General features: G+C 46.7%; 2 long non-coding RNA genes across 4 annotated transcripts in view; one reads left to right on the forward strand and one right to left on the reverse strand.

Annotated features, from left to right (window-relative positions):
• Positions 1 to 15,257, forward strand: part of LOC102157744 — a 313,512-nt gene that overhangs the window by 275,595 nt on the left and 22,660 nt on the right. Inside the window, exon 6 of the long non-coding RNA XR_002342332.1 lies at positions 4,333 to 4,379. This is a non-coding gene — a long non-coding RNA (uncharacterized LOC102157744). The remainder of the gene's footprint in view (positions 1 to 4,332; positions 4,380 to 15,257) is intronic.
• LOC102157493 overlaps positions 4,389 to 15,257 on the reverse strand; it is a 92,042-nt gene continuing 81,173 nt past the window's right edge. For 2 of the 3 annotated variants that reach the window (XR_002342333.1, XR_001307395.2), the window contains one exon: positions 4,389 to 9,507. This is a non-coding gene — a long non-coding RNA (uncharacterized LOC102157493). The remainder of the gene's footprint in view (positions 9,508 to 15,257) is intronic. The other variant, XR_002342334.1, reaches the window with a different exon arrangement.

The following is a 15,257-nucleotide window of genomic DNA, read 5'->3' on the forward strand; positions in this document are numbered from 1 at the left end:
CAAACATAGCAAGGAATCCCTTTGGTATGGAGTCAGGGATGGAAATGAGACACGGTACCTTGATCCCTCCTTTCCCACGTGAGTCTGCCAAAGAGCCCTGCTTCACTTGGCTGTGCAGGTGGGGTGGCTTCTCTCCGGGCAGTGAAACCTGGCATCCATGGAGAAAGGTCCGTCCAAGCCCACAGGGGTCTTCATGGGACCATAGATGCTCCCTGTCTAGACTGTACCTGTACGTCTGCAGCTGATTCCTCATGGATGGCCCTGGACCTCCAGGAAGATACAGCCTTTAGCACCTGAGAAGGCCTCTGCAGACTGGGCCACCTCTGGGAAACACATCTTTTTCTCTACTGGATGAAGCCAGCCTGCTCCTTCCCACCTTACTTTTGCATATGAAAGGCCTGGTAATTACTACTTTCATCCTTAAAGCATGCAAGTGACATGCAAAATTAGCACTTGAGAGGATCCACTTTTAGACCTTGTTGTAAAGCAAAACTTATTATTTGAAGATAAATCAATTTCTGTTGCCTGTATTTGCAGTTTCCCCCAGATGGCTAATTACCAAAGATAAATGTGTATAAACACAAGCCTCATCCCTCTCCATCCATCTTCCCTGCCTGCCTGTTTATCCAGAGGTTAATAATCACAGTCTTGCAGTGGATTGCCATAGTAATGGCTTTGATGGGCCCGACAAGTTTACGACCTTTTATTACAAACAGAAGGACATGCATTTCAAGAAAGGAAGGTCATTTTAGAGATGAATGTGCAGATAACTAGCCTCTCTGAAACAGAGCCAAAGGAAAAAGAAAACAGAAAACAAAATGTAACGGGGGTTGGGGGGGGGGGTGAGGAAAAAACCCCGCACACAACTGCACAAAACAAACAGCATAAATGTCACGGAAATCGGTTTACAGCAAAATTAAATAAGGTTCCTGCAAGCATTAATTTTCATATTTTCTGTTTATGCACAGTTAGAATTACTTCCAGGCTTTGATTTATGAGAGAGTAAGACCGGGCACGATCATTCAGACGCTCACCAAATTCAGTTAAGGGCTGGAACTTCCATTCAGATGGGACCAACTTCCTCTCTGGTCAAAAGGGCAGGTGGAAAGTGATTTGTCTCTATAAGGTGGCTGAGGATGGAGGGTCAGACTGTGTGTTTCGTTCTCCTCTCCTCCCTCCCTCCCTCCCTTCCTCCTTTCCTTCCTTCCTTCCTCCCTCCCGTCTCTCTGCCCAATCATTACAACAATGGGATAGCACAGAGGTATAAGATCTACCCCTTCCCCCATCTCCCATCACAGAATTTTGGGAAAGGCCAGTACTAAGAGATGATGGATTTTAAATAATAGCTCTGGTACATGCAAAATAATATTCTAAACTGCTTACAAGTATTAACTCATTTTTCCTTATAAAACCCCCATGGGGATACTATTATGACCCCTATCTTATAGGTGAGAAAACAGGAACCTGGAAAGACAAGCAACACACCAAAATACCACTCAGGCTGTAACAGAAAGAGGTGTTTCTTAGTCTGTTCAGGTTGCCTTAACAAAATACCACAGGCTGGGTGCCTTATAAACAACAGACATTTCTTTCTCACCGTTCTGGAGGCTGGGAAGTCCAAGACCAAGGTGCTGGCAGATTTGGTGACTGGTGAGGACCCACTTCCTGGTTCACAGATGGCCATCTTCTCATCTGCAGAAGAGTCAGGGAAGCTCCAAGGGCTCTTCTAAAAGGGACTAATCTCATTTATGAGGGGTCAGCCCTCATGACCCAGTTACTTCCCTCTTTCACACTGGGAGTTACGATGTCAACACATGAGTTTTGAGGGAACACAACATTCAAACCATAGCAATGAGCAAATCCGATGCCCAATTGTAGGTGTCCTGGGCTGGTGCTTTTAGCTGAGATGCCATCCTGCATCTAAAGCCACACTGCAGTGTCCGCTAAAGTCAGGCACTCTCGTGTGCTGGTGAGTTGCTGGAGGAGAGCGACTGGCCACTGTTCTGCCCAGTTCTTTGGGGTGCATCAAAGAAAAGTTGTACCAGGCAGAGTTCAATTAGTAAGGGAGACTTTATTCAAGACTACTGCAGCAGGGAAAAGAGATTTGGACTCAATGCCAGATACAACAGGGGCAGCTGGGGACAGGCAGGTGAAATAAACAGTGAGTGGAAAACTGCTAAGAGAAACTTAGCTATAAGGATGGTGTGTGTGTTGGGGGGGGGAGGATTCCGGTTAATAGATGGGATCTGCACTTTGCAGATCTGCAGCGTCTGCGACCTACACCACAGCTCACAGCAACGCCAGATCCTTAACCCACTGAGTGAGGCCAGGGAGCGAACCTGCATCCTCATGGATACTAGTTGGGTTTGTTACCTTGAGCCATGATGGGAACTCCCTACTCTGGTGCTGTTTTGAAGTGTGGGAAGAGACAGTGCGAAGTGTGCAGCCTGAGTCAGATCAGAGGAGGAAGAGCTCACCAAGATTCTATAGCTAATGCTTGCGGTGGTTTTCAATGATGTTTGCAAGGTCTTTACTAAGCCTCTGACTTCCCTCCCCCTGAACACAGGCCATGTATATACATCTAGTTGAGAAAATGTAGCACAGCTGGCACTGTGTGACACTTCCCCCTGCCCCTGCCACCAAGCTCAATTCAAAAATTCAGTACAGGGAGTTCCTGTCGTGGCGCAGTGGTTAATGAATCTGACTAGGAACCATGAGGTTGCGGGTTCAATCCCTGGCCTTGCTCAGTGGGTTAAGGATCCAGCGTTGCCATGACCTGTGGTGTAGGTTGCAGACATGGCTTGGATCCTGCGTGGCTATGGCCGTGGTGTAGGCTGGTAGCGGTAACTCCGATTAGACCCCTAGCCTGGAAACCTCCATATGCCACCAGTGCAGCCCTAGAAAAGAGAAAAAAAAACAAAAACTCAGTACAGTTTCCACCTGACTCTCTTCCTCTCAGGACATTTATAGTTGAAACCAAGCCACCATGTTTCTGAGGAGGCCTTCATCTCGAGGCCACTGATTGGTGTTCAGCCCGCAGCTGAGCTAAGGTCCCAGCCGACACCATCATCAGCCATCAGCAGATGAGTGAGCAAGCTTTCCGATGATCCCGACCCTTAGTCTTCCAGCCACTCCACGAGGATGCCAACTGGAGCATAAATAAGCAATCCCAGCCAAGCTCCTGCACACATAGTCGATTCATGAGCAAAACAAATGTTATTGTTTTGGCCACGAAATGTTGGGATGGTTGGTACCGAACAATAGAGAACTGGAAAAAAAAATGTCCTACCCCTAGGTTGTACCCAGGTCACCATAGAAGCCCTACTCTATAATAATAATAATTTTTTAAAAAATGTATTAGTGCCATTCCTTTGCCCCTTAAGGCTTCTTAGTACCTAAGGTTCCCCCATGAAGAGGCACCAGCCCCCAGGATAGGACTCATCTTAGACCCCAGCAGCTATAGGAATTTGTGGTCCAGCCACTGAAGGCAAGGCCTGGGACCATAATCACAGTGGGTCTGTAGGAGGAACTGGCCTTTGCAAAGCACCTGGACAGAGTTGGTAAGACAACCAGGGCTCCGGAGACCTGTGGCCCAGGGACTACCACCCTTCTCCTTGCTCTGCAGCAACAAAGGCAGAGGCAGTGACTGACTCACAACACATCTCTCATCAGAGCTGGGCCCAGGTAGACTGCTTAGGATCCCAAAGGCCATGGCTTCCCAAACAGGCAGAGTGGCCCTGAGGTCTCTGGTGGGATCTTGGGCTTCTGTGGCTCCCCAGTCCGTGCCTGTCCCTCCTGGGCTTAGGACTGGCCACCCACAGGCTCCTCGTCCTTCCCCCCTACTGCCACCACTAGACAGCTCCAGGCCCCTGGCTAGGTCTCAGCCTCATCTGTCCTCTTTTGGAAACTAGTCGGGGCTCAAATCTGTTTGCTTGGAGCCCAAGCCACTACCTGGCTCTTATCTTTCCATTCATTCCAGAGGTTTAAATCTTTTTAGCCTTTAGTCATGCCAGGCTCATGGGACATGAGCCCCATGTCTTTACAACTTTTAGTGTTGTTGAGGTCTGAAAACTCCTTTGCCTGCCCCCACTCCCTTGCTCAGGGCCCCTGGGGTACCCATTTCAGCTTAATCATACCTGATTTCAGCTCCCTGCCCCAGCTTACTGTAACATAGGAGGAAAAATAGCATCTACTTTGTAAAATTGTCACGGGGGGGACTGAATGACTTGATTCATGTAAAGTACTTAAAACAGTATCTGACATCTAGGATGTGCTTAATACATGTTAAAAGTGATCATGACAATGACTGACTGTGTCGTTGACTCTCTCCAGGACCCAGCCCTACACTGCCGACTCCAGGACCCAAGCCCACAATGCAGGTGAATTTCCTTTGTTCCTAGATGCCCTGCCTGGACTTCCTCTCCTCTAGGTTTGCATTGCTGGGGGCGGTGGTGGGGCGGGGAGGGGGGGTGCCTGCAGGTGTCAAGGCTGTGTTGGCTCCACATTCAACCGAACAGAGATCAGTGCCCCCATGTCATGACCTCCCAGCTCCTCCCACTTTCGACAAGCTGAGGATGCTCTTGGAAGAGCAGCCCAGCACTCCTGTGAGGGTGACGTAGTGTGTGAGACGGTGGAAGTGACATTGCTAATGAGGGAAATCAACTGCTCCAACCAGAGGTGGAATCTAAGGGAGGAAACGACAGGGAGGCCCGTAGATATATGGTCTTGACCAAAGCCCCGGCAGAAATCAGTCTCGGGCTAGAAAATTGAGCTGTGATTATTACAAAGAGTCAGAGTGATGGCTTCCATCACGATGCTTCAGGAACTCCATAAAGAGCAGCCCAAACAATTTCGACGTTAAGTGTTTGAGAGAGAGAAGGATGGTTTGTAAAAGGAGGAGCTTGTTACTCCTCGAAAAGCTACTATGAAGATGTCAAGCGTATGGAAATAACAGATGGGCAAGGCGGGCTGAGATCATTACTCTGAACTCTAAGTGCGGTTATTGACAAGCACAGCCCACATGGCTGGGCAAATAGATGTGCCTGGGAGTAGGAGGGAGGTACATAAAGAAAGAAAAGCTGAAACCAGATGATTTCAAAACATCAGGGGGTGGAGAGAAATAGCATTAGGAGGAGGCATTTTTCAAAGCAAAATAAGGGGGGGGGGAGGTTTGGGTGAGAATGTGAGCAAGGAAGATCCCATAGAAAGATAATTAACTGACTACTTTGTATTAAATTACAGGTAACATAGTAGTTCTTGATGTTGGAGGGTTAACTTGGAATATCTTATGAAAGCTGTGGCCTCTTTTTCTTAAAAAAAAAAAAAACCAAAACCCTCAGTCGTGTACGCTCTATTTTTGGTAAACAGTATGAGGAATGTCAGTGGACTTCCCAGTGGCAGAGAAGAGCAGTTTCTTCTCTGATGGGAAGAGACATAGAGATAACGAAAGCGCAGATCCCAGACTTTTCACCTAGCAGATTTCTAGGGATGCCATGGAAACGGGTCCTTCCTATGGATACAATGTCTCAGCCCCAAACTGTGTTGTATCCCTTCCTGGTGCTGGTAGGGTTAAAGGCTTCTTTGAATTGTTGCTTGAGCATTTGACTAAAATCAGGCTGAGTGCCCTCTGTAGTTCTTGTCCTTCCTCTGTGAATCAGTGGGGGTGCTGTTAGAATGGGGGGGCATTTTTTTCTTGGGACAAGACAGCCCCACAAATTACATGTCTTATATCTTAGCCTCTAAGCATTAACCACCAGTAGGAACGCCTTCCTGGCCACGGTGGCCACCTCCCACCCCCTTTAAAATGCCATTTAAGAGCCTGTAGGATATGTCATTAGAACAGCTGTTCCAGAGACTGGTGTTTAGAGATGAACAATCACTGGCTGGAAGGTATGGAGTCTTATTACATTTATCCATACAGCTTCTCATAGAAGACTGATGCTAAAATGAGTCTTCCCAGTTGAGGCATTTTCTGGCAAGTTTAGGCATAGTCTCTGTAAAGTAAGGTAAGAAAATCTACATGAAGGATCTAGAAGAAACGATGTTGAGTGTATTAACCTTGACTTAAGTGGCAGAACTGGGCTAGACTAGGTTCCTTTGCTCTTAGTACTCTTCCCATTCTATCTGCCCGTCCTTTGGTGCTGGGGACGGGGAAGTGAAGAAATTATATTCAGGACTGCCTTCACCAAAAGGGCAGATGGCCTTATGATTTGAAAGTTCTATTTTGAGACCAGTTAAGCGGGAGGAATTTCAGTTCATTGCTCGTGTGTCCTTTACCAGCACTGGGAGGTCCCTGAGCAACGCTCATGGTTAGCAACGTCTAGAAGATGACACACCATATGCTGAAAGGTAGGCACTGAAGACCTTTGATGGCATTAGAAGAGGGTCATACAGCCTCCCAAGAGGGCGAAGAGCAAGAACAAATGTGAACTGGAGCTCAGATGTCAGCCTGCTCCACAAGACAAGGGACACAGGGCAGCCTCAGATGGGCAGAGGATCAAGATCAAATGCTCTGAAACAGGAGCACACTGATCCCCACAATAAACAGGTGGACAGGGAACAGCCTCACTGAGATGCGCCTTGGAGATGATGGCTGCTGGGGTTTTGGGTTCTCTTCTGCAAGTAGTTCCTAGCTTTGCCAGAATATAAATAGACTATATCGAGACTTAGCGCTAGAAGGGACCTAAAAGGCTTGATAGCTCAGTTTCATTACTTTATCAGGAAAAAAACCCAAAGTCCAGAGAAGTTAATTAATTTGCCTAAGGTGACATAGGTAAGAGAGTTACAGAATAGGATGGGAAGTCAGATCTCTTTCTCTCAATTATTCATTTATTCTGCAGACACTGAGCACTTTCTGTGCACTGTCCTTGAGCTTGAACCTAATGGACTATGGAGCTGCGTAGGGCGCACTGCTTGTTTTTCAGAGGTTCTCAATCAACCAGGCAAAGAGGCCCATGAATAAATCATGAGAGGACAGAATAGTACGAATAACATCAAAGCTTTTCCACAATGCTAAATGATACATATAAAGTGCTGAGAGCCACTGGCTACTCGATTATATTAAGTAGGCGGTGGAGGTCTTGTCCTGTGTGCTGGTCCCCATCTACATCGGCCCATCCCTGAAGGAATTCAGCTTTCAGCCTCGATCCTTCCCACGTACGAACCAGTACTAACATGGCAGTGGGCATGTTAAGAGTTTAGGTCCAAAGCAGTTGGAGTGTGGAACTGTTTCTGTCAATGTGGGCCCAGTGTCCTGTGCACCTGACTACCCACCTTTGGCATGACTTAAAACGGCCCAAGTACAAAGGAATCCATGAAAAGGACAGACAGGAGGAGTTCCTGCTATAGCGCAGTGGGTTAAGAATCTGACTGCAGCGGCTCAGGTCACTTTGGAGGCTTGGGGTCCATCCCTGGCCTGCAGCAGTGGGGAGAAGGATCCAGGATTGCTGCAGCTGCAGAGTAGGTCACAGTTGCGTCTTGGATTCAGTCCCTGGCCCAGGAACTTTCACATGCTGCAGGTGTGGCCATTTGGGAGAGACAGGAGCGAGGGAGGACTCTCACCGTGCTCCTTGCAGGAAGGATCCGCAGACTTTGTCTCGCAGCCTCTGCTTTCAGGCTTTGAGATGGGCCTCTCTTTGTGTATCTGCCTCACTCCCCTGCTCTTTTTGGCTTATGTTTTTAGGCTTATTTGTCATCATGCATATGATCCAGTCAGGTCTGAGATTACCTGGCTGAGGAGGTCCAGTGTCTCCTATTGTTTAGTTTGCTTATAGGTCCTGTGCTGAAGAGATAGAGTGAGTCAGTTCAAACTCCCTCAATTTGGATCTGCTGACCACCCCTCTTCCACTCAGCTGTGGTCAGAGGAGTGTGGTCAACTCTTGCAGCCAAGAACCTGGGTCCCCCTCCATCATCAGTGGCTGTGAATCAACCATGCCCTAAAGTCTCATGGTCCGGGGAGGGAAATGAAACTCTATACCGTAGCCTTCCTCTACACCTTCCAGCTTTGACGACGCGTCTGTCTTAATTTTTCTGTCTTCACTCAAGCTCTCCAGTGTAATGGAGTTCAGCTCCACTGACTGTTCGGTGTTATCAGCCTGCTCAGTCTGCTATAATGGAATACCACAGGCTAGGTGGCTCAAACACCAGAAATTTATTTTATCCCAGTTCTGAAGGCGAGAAGTCCAAGATTAAGGTGCCAGGTGGTTGGGTTTCTGGGGAGCTCTCTCTCCCTGGCTTGTGGATGGCCACCTTCTCCCTGTGTCCTCACATGGACCTTCCTGTCTTGGAGAGTGTGTGTTCTGGTTTCGCTTCCTCTTCTTCTAAGGGCACCAGGACTGTGGCCTTAGGGCCCCACCCTCAGGACCTGATTTAATCTTAGCTACCTCCTCTGAAACCCAACCTCCCAATACAGTCACTCTGGGGGTAAGGCTTCAACATGTGAGTTTTGGAGGAACACAGTTCAGTCTATGACACCCAGCGGTCCTCGTCTACCTAGGAACCCTCCCTGTAGCTGGGTTCCTTGCTCCTGGGTTCCCCCTTTCTATTCTGGGTCTTTGCTGCTAGCGGGGGTCACAAGAGCCAAGATAAAACGTTGACCAGTACTAAATCAGGCAGAAGTCATTCAGGCTTTTAGGAGAACGGTCATCTTTGGAAATCAGTGACCAGAAGGAGTGAGAAGGGCTTTGGGGAGGATAGTTCTGATTCATAACCTGATGAGTGTTTTGATTGTGAAAATTCATCAGCCTGTATACTGATGACATGTGCATTTTCTGTGTACATCTGTTCCAGTTATTCAGCGCTGTGTAACAATTCATTCCAACCCTGGGTAGGCTTCAAGCAACAACATTCATTTTTTTCATGAGTCTACAGTCCAGGCAGGGCTTGGTGGGGGTAACTGGTCTCAGCCCCATTTGGTGTCAGCTGAGGCAGCTGGAAGGTTGGACACTAGGAACATCTGAGGCCTCACTCATCCCTATGTCTTGAAATGGATGGTGGTGGTCAGGTGAAACCTTACCTGGGACTATCCCATGGGGCCCCCTACATGGTGGCTGGGTTCCCAGCATGAGCACAGGAGTCAGGTAGAAGCCATACTGCCTTTTATCACCGAGTCCTTGAGGAGCAGGGTCACTCACCCTACATTTTGTTCATCACGTCAGCCACACAGGCTCATCCAATTTCCAGGTGAGGAGAAATATATGCCATTTCCAGGGGGGGAACAGCAACATTCTGCAACAGAATTTGGGACCAACTATATTGTTGTGGCAAATATCTGAAAAAATCCACTCTGCTACAATGTTATACTTTAATAAAAAGTGGGGGGGAAAAAACCTTCGGTACAATAAACCTGAACAATAAAAAATAAAAAACCCCACCCAGATAGTTTGAGAGAAACAAGTGGAAGCATATAACAAACCAGATCTCCCTCAAGAGGTCATATCCCATATCTTCATCCATTCTTGAACTTCTAAAGAGCTTCTACGGTTGTCAGACTCTTTGACATGCAAGCATCTTAGGTAGAGAAAAAGAATAAACAAAAAGGCATCAGGAACCCACAATGTGGTGGTAGGCAGGTTATTACACAGGGCTGGTTGAGGCTTGTGTATTTATTCCTGGTCGTTTGTAATCATAATGGAAAAAAAGAACATTATCTACAAAATAGGAGGTTGCAGTGTGCAGGAAATGGAGCGTGAAAAGGATTTGTGCTGTGATGTAGAGATTAGGAGGAACAACCCATGGGAATTAATAAATGGGATGCAAATACAGTACATTCGGGTGTAACTTCAGTGCACCTTCAAAGGATTTGTTACCTGAAGAAATACAAATTCTCTGAAGCAATATTAAATACTGATTTTTTTTTTTTTTCCCCAGAATGGAATGACGTGAAACGCTTTTCCATTCCAAGGTGATGCCAGAGTCCATTCCCACTGCAACACTCTGGTGTTCTTCCTCCAGCCGTCACTTCCTCTTTACCCACCCTAGGTCACACCTACATGTATCTTTGTCCACCTCTACCCCACGATGCCGCCTGACACCATCCATCGAGGCATCTCAGCGAAAAGCTTCTGGCACTCCATCCCTGTCCACTCGGACAGTTTCTCTGGCCATCTTGGCTTTATCACCAGCCTTACCTGTGCCTTAGGCACACAGCATCTTCTTGACTTTCTCCATCGCATCACCTATGTCCTTGAACTTGGAAACTGATTTAGTTTTCTGTATTTTTGCCTCTTTTAAGCATGGGTCTCTTTTGCCCTAGGCTTTCTTATCCTTGGCTACTTTGAGTAATGATTCCATCTATTCAGGGGCCAGGACTTGGATCCCATCCTAACGTTAGTCTGAGAGGTCAGCAGAGCTAACAGCAGAGCAGACACCATCTGGGTTTCCAGCTGCCAACACTGGTCATGGGTGGGGTGCAGGACCAGGCTCAAACAGTGTGGACGTCACTCAGGAAAACTGCCTACTGACATCTTCGTCGGCACCTAGGGTATTGTTCATGGTAAGACATTTCAAACTGGATCTTAATGATTTTCAAAAAAGAGGAGGGTACAGATCCCCAAGGACACTCCGTGCCCCTTAAGCGTGGGCCCAGGTCCTCACCCAGCTCCTCTTCCCCGGAGATAATCCTTCTACCTCAACACAAGTGTTGAGTCAGGTCTGATTTTATACAGTGTATTCACTGCGACATCCCTGATGGACAGTTTTGGGATGATCAATTCATATTTATTAAAAGAAGGAAAAATGACTTCATTTATCATGAACTTATTTAGACCCCCAAATTGGATACTCTCAGAAAAAGTAAGGGTTGCAAAAATGGATTTATATTTTGAGTTTATTTTCTTTTTCCAGCCGTGACTCAAGGCAACCATTTGGTACTGTCGGCATGAGTGAAAATTGTGCAGGGGAGTTTCTGTTGTGGCTCCGTATGTTAAGAACCCAACATAGTGTCCATGAGGATGTGGGTTTGATCCCTGGCCTTGCGCAGTAGCTAAGGATCCAGCATTGCTGCCAGCTGCAGCGTAGGTCGCAGATGCAGCTTGAATCTGGTGGTGGTGTGGCTGTGTCGTAGGCCGGCAGCCGCAGCTCCGATTCAACCCATAGCCTGGGAACTTCCATATACCGCAAGTGTGGCCCTAAAAAAAGATAGAAGTTCTGCAGGGTCCCTCAGAGGCAGAAGGCTAAGGCGTGTCCCCAGGGCATCCGTCCCCTCATCTCCCAGCAGCACCGCCTCCTCTTACTCTCTGCAAAGGAAGCAGGAAACGTGTGGTTGAGTTGAAAGATATTTTCCTGTTTCTCGAAGCCAGCTATGTTCTTAAGCTCCAGAGGGCAGTGGATTCTCACTGTGCCCTCATCCCACGTCAGGCACACCCATGTTCAGCTAGGGCTCTTCTAGAGAAGAGCCAGAGTTGCCCCTGGACTTGTCTCCTCCTTCCCCAGGAGGGGAGAGGCACAGAGTCCCTAGGAGGAGGGCGGTACAGACTCTGCGCCAATTGCTTCTCTGCTAGTGTTTCCTGCTTCCTGTGTTAACCTTTCTTTAAGAGCTTTTCCACTTCAAAACCATAGAGATATATTTGAGAACACGGTTAAGGATGGCTCTTCAATGGGGATATAATAAAGCATTGCTAATGAATGTTGGTTAAAAAAAATCTAACACCACACGTTTTTCTATTTGCCGCCTTGGGGAGACTTTGCGAAGCCGCAACTGCACGAACAGTCCAAAGTCTTTAAACCACAATTTAATTAATTCCTCAGCTATGTACTGAGATTCTGTGACGAGCAAGGCATTTGGGGTCATGGTCCTGTCTTGCTCATCTGTGAAAGGAGAATAACGACGCTTACCCGTCAGAGTGAGGATGAAACAGATGACAAGCGGAGCATGCCTGGTGCAGAATAAGGGCTCAGGAAAGGTCTAAGTTTTCCTGGAGCTTCAAGAGGTTTCCAGTCTAGCCATGAGACTAAAAACCAAGCTGTGCCGTAAGACAACATGTGGGAAATACCATAACAGAAGGCCAAATGCTGCATCACGGGAATGAGAGGAAAGGCTGGTGCATCCGAGGCCCCTTCTCAGCAGAGGCAGCATTTGCTCGGGGGGTTGAAGTATGGGACCATTTCTATACACAGCCATGTGGGTGGAACCTTACACGTGTGTATAAGATGCCAGACTGCAAACATGGAACAGGAGTTTCAGTGGGAGCCCCCCGATATTCTGAACTACCTGGACCAATGGATGGTAGAATCCAATGCAGCTGAAGGACTGAGGAGTTTCTGGGTGAAATTTTATACCATGAGAGAAAGGAGTGAGGTGTGGCAAGTCCTGGCAACCCAATGGGTCAAGGGTGTGTTCACAACTGTTTGTGAAGGAAGATCAATCTGCAGCACCGGGGAGGCAGAGTCGAGGAAAGACAGAAGGTTAGGAGGGCGGTAAGGAAGCTACTGAGAAAGAGCAGGTCAGCGGTAATGAGGCCTTCAACTAGAGCTCTAGCCCGGGAACTGGGGCACTCACAGCTGGGGAACTTCTGTGTAGGAGGAGCGTGGGCTTGGCAGTCAGCTTGGAGGAGAGCATGTGACTCTCCATCAGACTCTTCTCCTGCCACGTATCTCTTAAATTAAAAGTCCTGAGATATGGGGCCACAAAAGGAAAGGGCCAGAGTTCCTGAGTCATTGCTTGAAGAAGACTCCATGGAGAACAGAATCTTTCTCCACTGGAGAATTGAAACTCCTCAGCAAACTTTGGGAGAAAAGGAAAAATGAATCTTCATCTTTCAAGCCCCTGAGATGTGGAGGTTTGTTTGTTACTGCAGCCAGGATTGGCTTATCCTGCCTAAAGCACTCTAATATACAAGCCAAGGGGTGAGGGAGAGAGCTCTGGAGTAGAGAAGGAAAACTTTACAATAATCTAGGGAATTGAAGGATGAGAAGAGTTTAGATAAACAGATGGGAGGAAGGAGGAAATTTGACTCATAGGCCAGGGGCCAAAAGCCTAGGAAGTTGTCATATACTTTGTGTTTGGTTCAGGCCACGAGGCTGGACCTACAGCTGATGTATTATGGAGCCTCACAGGAAGGGGCTGATGACTACTACAAACTCAGAGAGTAATCCCACCATCTTCCCACCTGCTGATCTGCTCCATCCCCCAAACTTCTGCATTCAAAATCTCTTCTTTAAAACCCAAGCTGTCTTATTGCAACTTAAGGTCTTCTTGTTCTTGGGGGAGGAAAAAAAAAAAGAAAAAAAAAAGCACAGTTGCTATCACCCATAAAATATTGCTTCATTAACTTGAAGACTGTAATTAACTACATATCAGCCTTCTGGCTCCAGGCAAATATCCATAATTCCTTTAGTCTTTCCTCATAGTCTGCTTCTAACCTGTTAATCATTTTCCTTGCCCTCTTGCCATCATCAGTAGAAAGAAAAGAAAAAAAAAAACCTTACATAGAAGCTAATCACCCATAGCACTTTACAGATGCCCCCACATTAAGGAAAACCAGATACACACAAGCATGCGCACACACATACACACGTGTGTGTGTGTGTGTGTACATAAACAGAATTTTAAAATAATATATGAATGATCTAGATGAGCAGGAAAAAAAAGATGATTTATTTCACAAAAGATTTAACATGCGACTGCTTCAAATAATAAACTCCCCTATGTGCCTTTAAAGATGAGATTTAATTTATCCTCCTCTAAAAATGCTTATGGTTGTTTATTTTACTAAGACGCTGGCTGCAAATTCAAGTCTGTTTGTACAATGAGTTCCCTGCCCTCTGAAAGCAATTTTATGCAATGTAATTGTAGCAAAATAGACAAACCAAAATAGAGGAGCAGGGCCTCCATATCACTGGGGACAACCATACCTGGGGGGCAATGGAGGGTCCAGCAGCAGAAATGGTAAAGGAATTAAGTCTTAGGAAACAGACAGGGGGAAAATCTTCTTGAGTGGTACCCTCATGAGGCAGTGGTGCTCCTACTGACTGTAAACTCTAACAGGATGGAGGATGAGACAGGCCTGAGTCACTATGATTTCCTAGCATCCCACACAGTGCCTGGTGCGTGGTAAGTGCTCAACAAGCAGTGTTGACTTGAAGTGGAAAATGAGAGACTGGAAGTGGGGGGCAAACGTGAAAAGGAAATGGCAGAGAAGAATTTGCAAGGGTTGGATGTGCCATCCATTCTGTGAGTAGAACAGGCTGCAGAGTAACTACTTGGCTTTTGTTTTCTGCTTATTTTTATCAGCAAGCCTAGACTGGCCAAGAGAAATACCCTTTTTACAAGGACCTGAAGGACCAGATTGTGAGCTGACTTTAGGAGGATAAGTTGGAAGAGTGAGTTTCTCTAAATTGCTTGAACAAATGATCCCCTTGGCAGAGACCCAATGTCAGGTGCTCTCAGCTGTCCTGGGGCCTGATCAAGTCTGGGTTCTGATCAGGAGTGAGGCACTCCATGCTCTGGAAAAACTGATAGAACAGGTCTTCAGATAATTAGGTATTTTTTAGGAGATTTTATGAGCTGAATTCTTGCATCTCCTCGTATCTGCAAATGCATTAAAATCCTTCCTGGTGACATCTGCTCCCCGTGACTAGGAGTAACCTTCACGAGACCAGCAACAAACTTCTGTAAAATGTGTACGAGGCTGCTGGTGAGCCCCAAGGGAGTTCAGGAAGTTAACAAAGATGACCTGCCATCTAACAGCCACTCCTAACTGCAGCCACTCCTAACAGGGAGCCCTGAGGAAACTCAAGCTCTGAAAACACAGGATGCTGGCCCCAGAAAGCTGAGATGCATATCAAAGAAATGATTTCCTTGAGCCCAGACCTTTGCATCTTCCCAAAGAAAAGTGTTAAATCCCTTAACTTGAGATATGTGCTTTTCTGTTACTAACAGTCATTTTTTGTTCCTATTACCTGCCCTTTGTTGCAGAACTTCTGTATATGCTAGCTCCTCCCTCACCTCCTCTGAGCAGTTTTCTCATGGTTACTTGAGATGTTGGCTCCTGGGATTAAGTCCTCATTTGGCCCCAAACTCTTAGTAGGAGAGCCTCTAGTTCTACCCATGTTGCTGCAATGGCATTAGTTTGTCTTTTTTATGACTGAGTAATATTCCATTGTATATGCATACCATGTCTTCTTAATCCATCCATCTGTCTCAAACTAAGAGAAGCCAGAAAGAAAAAGAGTAATACCATATGATATCACTTATTTGTGGAATCTAAAATATGGAACAGATGATCCTAACTAAAAACAAATAAACAAACAACAGAAAC

This window comes from Sus scrofa, chromosome 3 (assembly GCF_000003025.6).
Source record: "Sus scrofa isolate TJ Tabasco breed Duroc chromosome 3, Sscrofa11.1, whole genome shotgun sequence".
Classification (NCBI taxonomy): domain Eukaryota; kingdom Metazoa; phylum Chordata; class Mammalia; order Artiodactyla; family Suidae; genus Sus; species Sus scrofa.